The following is a 6,000-nucleotide window of genomic DNA, read 5'->3' as shown; positions in this document are numbered from 1 at the left end:
TCTAAGTATGGTGTTGAAGCATCTATGTATCCATTTAATTGTCATGACACCTAGCCCACATTTAACTAGCTTGTTAATTACCATGTCGAAGTATTTTGTCAAATACTTAACCAAAGTTTAAATATGTTATGTCTACAAAATTCCCACTATCGTTTATGGAGTTACTTCCTTAAAATTGGACAAATTTAAATTTGGACAAATCAATGCCAGTGATTGAAAATTACTATATTGTTTTCCAGATGTTTACAGATGAATCTCTTTATGACATGCTCTAGACCAGGGGTCCTCAAACTTTTTAAACAGGGGCCAGTTCACGGTCCCTCAGACTGTTGGGGGGCTGGATCGGCTGGGTGGGCGTGGCTAGGTCATGTGACTAGGTGGGCGTGGCCAATTTAACAGTCCATTGAACAATGCACACAAATTAAACTTTAATTTGTTTTGCTCCTGGAGGTGTTTTATTTGCTTTTGTTTGCATGTTGCTCTTTTGGTTGCCTTTTCTTTTTAATAGATGGTTTTTTCAGTTGTTTAGGAGTCTAGTGGTCCACTTCAGGAAACTCAGTTTTGCAGCAATTCTTCTCAGCCCCAAAGAGCTTGAGAAATATCTCTCTGTCTCTCTTTATCTCTTTGTCTCTCTCTCTTTCCTTCTCTCTCTCCCTCTCTTTCTCTTTTTTTCTCTCTCTCTTTCTCTCTGTCTGTCTCTCTCTTTGTCTCTCTCCCTCTCTCTCTCCCTTTCTCTCTCTCTCTCCTTCTCTCTCCCTCTCTTTTTCTCTCTCTTTCTGTCTCTCTGTCTCTCTTTCTTTGTCTCTCTCCCTCTCTCTGTCTCCTTCTCTCTCCCTTTCTCTCCTTCCCTCTCTTCCCCTCTCTCTTTCTTTCTCTCTACTCTTTCTCTTTTTCTCTTTCTTTCTTTCTCTCCCTCCCTCCCTCCCTCTCTCTTTCTGTCTCTCTCTCCCTCTCTGTTTCTCTCTCTTTCTCTCTCTCTCTCTCTCTCTCTCTTTCTCTCTCTCTCCCTCTCCCTCTCTCTCTCTCTCTCTCTCTCTCTCTCTCTCTCTCTCTTTCTCTCTCTCTGTCTATCTCTCTCTATCTTCTGGAGGCAGGGAAGGTGAAAAACGGGCCAGTTTTTGCCTGATTTTTTGCCTCCTTTCATCCCCCCCACCTCCACAAGCATTCTGCAGGCTAAAATTGTTGATCTTACCTTTTAGTTCCAGGCCGCAGGCTCCCGAAGGCAAGTCCTGCGCTCTGCTGAAGGGTGGGCAGGGCGATGTGGGCGGGGCAACCTTGTGGTGCTCCGCAGGCCAGATTAATTGCTTCAGTGGGCTACATGTGGCCTGTGGGCCGTAGTTTGAGGACCCATGCTCTAGACACTTCCTGGATAGTGGTATTAGAGTAATTGGTCAGAAATTTCTTGGATCTCTTGTTTCTCTTTTTGGAGGTATTTGGACAATATTTTCTCTCCTCCAGTTATTGGGTGTGTCGTCCATTCTCCAAAATTTCTCAAAGTAATACAAGAAGGTTCAGACAAATAATTAGCTACTTCATTTTGTCCTGGAAATTTAAATTTATTCCAAAGTAAATTAGTATTCTCTGATTATGCTTCTGTCAATTTCAAGTTTCAATCTTGTCTCTTTATTCTGCTCTTCAAAATTGCCTGACGAAATATACCTTCTTAATGGAGAAAACAATAAAAGTAGAAATTGGGCTGCTCCAGGCTTCTTTGTTGATTACGACTTAAAATCTTGCAATCCTTATAAGGTCGAGGTTGATGAAAGTTAGTGTTACAGCATTTCTAGACCCTGTATTTTCCCTGTCCTGCAGTAACTTGTCCTTGTTTCTAATAGTTATACTTTAATATAAAATAACTGATGAAGGCCCAAGCTGGTGACATTTTTTTTAAAGCCTATTTAAATTAACAGACTTGCTGCCACTGTCTGGATATCTGAAGATGTTAAATTCCTAAGGGAACATCTATCACTCTGTAATATTGAGTTGCTTGAAAATAAAATTGCATTTTTCCCCACCTCTTGCTTGGGCAGAAAATTCTCCAAGTACAATTGGTGCCAAAACATTTGTTTAAGTGACTCCAGTATCTATGGCTGAAAGCTCATGTGGAAATAGTAATCTGTTCAGAAGGTTCACAATTCAATATATTCTTGAAAATTTTGACAGCACACAGTTTGTCCAGATGAGGGAAATGGCATAAGTAAAATGTAATTCATTTTTATTGCAATGCTTGACTTGTAAATGGTTTTGTGGACAGATCATATTTAATAGATTCTTGCATGTGTTTTACATTTCTTCAGCAATTTGTATTCAATGCTTTTCATTTTTGCTTTCAGAATTGTGTTTTAGATTTCGCTTTCTTCTTTCAGCTTCTCAGTCTTATCTTCAGATAGGTTTTATTGACAAAACAGATCATCAAACATTTCAGGCATGTCTGGTTAAGTATAAATAATGTGCTGAACATTCTGACTGAATTTCACTGTGTTTATAAATAGATTTTAACCAGCTTAGTTACAGTTTAAAGGAAACTCAATGATAAGCACTAAATTTGCTTGTGTGACAATTGCAGAAGAAGGTGAGTTAGAAAAATGTATTTTTATTACTTTCTTCTGAAACAAAAATAAAGACTTAATGGCATGTTTCACTGCAGAAATTTGTTGGTTGGAGCTAAGTATTTTGCAATAGAATTTTACTTGATGATCAGTGAACTATTTATTACCTAAAGCAGTGGTTCTCAATCTTTTCTTCACCACAGACCCCCTTTAAATACCTTTTGTGGCCATGAACCATGGGCACGGATTCTTAAGACTTAACTCAAGATTTATAACATCATAACATTTCTTCAAGCCTTTGTTGAACCCCCTGTGACAATATTGTGACTCCCACAATGGTCCACGGACCACAGGCTGAGAACCACTGACCTGAAGGAATGTTCCTCTTTTTCAAACAAAGCATCCTTTACTAAATTGTTCCTTCTTTGCATGAATCTTTGACATTATCATCTTGTTCCTTCATCCTTCTTCTTCTATTTTTATCGCAATAATGTGGTTTAAGGTCTTCAGAAAATGTAATTACAACAGATCCTGTCATAGGTCCACATATTAGGTTACATGATTTAATCAAATCTCATTCATCATTTTATCATATTTATAACTTTCCTCAGGCATCAAAGATAAATATTTAAATCAAAAGAATGGGATTACACTATACTTTTGGCTTCAGTAATTTAGGCCTTTGGGGTAAAGTTGCTTAAGGTGAGTCTGGGAAGACTGTAGCTACTTTAAAAATGATTGACACCATGCTGATATTGCTTGCCTCAGCCTAGATTCCAGCTAGAGCCACACTCCAATCATTTCAAACAGACTAAAGCCGGAGATAAAAGTGCCATCAGAATATTGAAAATATTTCAGCTTCTGCTTATTTATTAACCTTGCAACCTAGATGCCATTGAACTAAAGAGATAAGGTAGAATTAAAGATAGCAAAAACAATAACTCCCTGCTAATTACTATAGCCCCTTCAATCAGGAAGGCTTATCTTCTCTTTTACTTTCAAATAAAAAGTCTACAGTGGTTCATTCCTTTTTGAGGTAAAAAGGAATGATGGCAGAATCAGCAGATTCATAAAGCAACTTGCCTAGAAGAAACAGACACATAACCAGGGATGGTCTTTGAATGATGATATGAACATTATGTTTGCACCAGGGGTGAAATGCTCCTGGTTCGGACCGGATCGCCCAATCCGGTAGCGATGGTGGCAGGTGGTTCGGAAAACTGGTAGCAAAAATCCCTGCGTGTGCCCCCCCCCCCATGCCCAGCTGAGCCATGCTCAGAGGCTGTTTTTTTACTTTTAAAAGCATTTTTTTACAACCTCTTTGGCCGAAAAAATGCTTTTAAAAGAAAAAAAAAAGCCTCTTATGATCGCGTGGCTCAGCTGGGATCATCAGAGGCTTTTCAAAGCATTTTTTTCTGCAATCCCTTTGGCCGAAGAGGTTGTAGGAAAAAAATGCCTTTAAAAGACTCTGGCGATCCCAGCTGACTTGCCTGATCATCAGAACCTTCTAAAAGCATTTTTTTCTGCAACCTCTTCAGCCGAAGAGGTTGTAGGGAAAAAAATGCCTTTAAAAGTCTCTGGTGATCCCAGCTGACTTGCCTGATTCTCAGAGGCTTCTAAAAGTATTTTTTTTTTTTTGGCAACCTCTTAAGGTTGTAGAAAAAAATGCTTTTAAAAGTAAAAAAAAAATGGCCACGCCCACCCAGTCACATTACCTCCCTCACCAAGCCACGCCCACAGAACCGGTAGTAACTAATTTTAGATTTCACTCCTGATTTGCACCAGTGTTCTTTTCCCCCCCTCCCTTTTTTTTTTAAATTCATTTTGCTTTTGGACTATGTATGTGCTATCTTACTCCATAAGCAGTTCTTTCTCTTTAGGGAATTTATGTTCAGATGCCATACCAACAGTGTATGTTCAGCCATTTATCATTTGCTTTGCTGTGCTATCTAGATTCTGGCATGGCAGTTCTATGCAAGTCTACTGAAACATAGATCATGTGAAAGGACTAGCTCCCAGGTAATTGAAGCCAAAAACTGAAAACACATTTGTCTTTCTTGCAGCTGTCAGCGCATTTCAGAAAGCAATAGAAGCTGTAAGAAAAATACCCAGCATCTCTATTGGGACAAAATCTTTGCTAGAGCAACTCACAGACACCAAGCACTGAACAAACTTTTACATTCATTGGAAACCAGCTTAGGGCTGCAAAAAATCAAGGAAATCACAGGATAGTATCCAAGAGTTTACAGTTGAGCATTCTGGTTAGTAGAGTGCTGGAACTGGCTGAGTTTATAAACGTTGATTATTAAATTTTCTGGAATTTTGCAAACCAATGGACAGCAGAGGTGAGCCTTAATATCTAGTGTGCCAATCAGCTGTTCTTTAACTAGTAACAAGATGTGGTGGCATTAACGGAGCTAGCAAACCAGTACTGAAATATTTAGCAGCACCACTGGTTCTGGAACTCTTTGCTACCATCTAGAGGTCATCTCACCATTTTCAGTGCAGCTATGATAGTATTAGTAGGATCTAACTGTGGAGAACAATACACACTCACAAAGCCATCTAGCCAGTGGTGGGATTCTGCCGGTTCTAGGCGGTTCAGCTGAACCGTTTGTTAAATTGCTGGCTCACCGCGCCCCTTGCCCCGCACCACTATTTATTGTCAATAAATAGTGGTGGGCGAGGGGTGGGCGAGCCAGCAATTTAACAGACGGTTCGGTTTTCTTTTGTAATTTTATTGGCCCGCAGAGCTTCAGCATAGGCTAATTAGCCTGTTGATTACATCGGCCTCCCGACTCTCAGCTGATTTGCTCTCAGCTGTTTTTCTCAGGGCTCTGCTGCTTGCTTGCAAAGAGTGCTGGAGCAGATTTTTTTCCCCTAGCTATGCTGAAAAATGAAACTGAAAGTAAAGCAGGCTGTTGGCTTTGCTGTTTGCTGCAACGTTGGAAAATTAGGCAGGCAGATTTCTTTTCTTTTTCTTCACCAAAAAAGGTAGGTGCAAACAATGGGAAATTTAGGGAAAAAGAGGAGAGTTCAAGATTTTAAAACACAAAAGAAAAAAAGCTCTAATTAACTAGGGAATTGTAATAATTGAGATACTATTAATTGTATATTGTGTTGAAAGCAGAAATGGTTAAGTTGTGGTTTGGAAGAATATATGGGGGAAATTATTTGGTTCATTATTATTGGTAAATATAATTGATTTGTAAGAAATTGGATTGCATGGAAATAATTGGAATATTCATGTTCATATTGATTAATATACAAAAAAGATAGTTATATAACTAATTGATTTATATTAAAATGTTGAATTTATATTAAACAACTGTAATATTACATAATTAACCAATGTGAGGATAGATATAAAAATAGATGACAATGGGAAGGGGTATAATATAGAATAGAAGGGAAAAATTGAATTTGATTAAGATTAGAGATGAGGATGAAG

Source organism: Pituophis catenifer, unplaced genomic scaffold (genome assembly GCF_029215685.1).
Source record: "Pituophis catenifer annectens isolate HBS135680 unplaced genomic scaffold, rPitCat1.0.hap2 SCAF_1, whole genome shotgun sequence".
Taxonomy (NCBI): Eukaryota; Metazoa; Chordata; class Lepidosauria; order Squamata; family Colubridae; genus Pituophis; species Pituophis catenifer.
The sequence above is the reverse complement of the archived record's forward strand: the minus strand, read 5'-3'. Positions refer to the sequence as shown.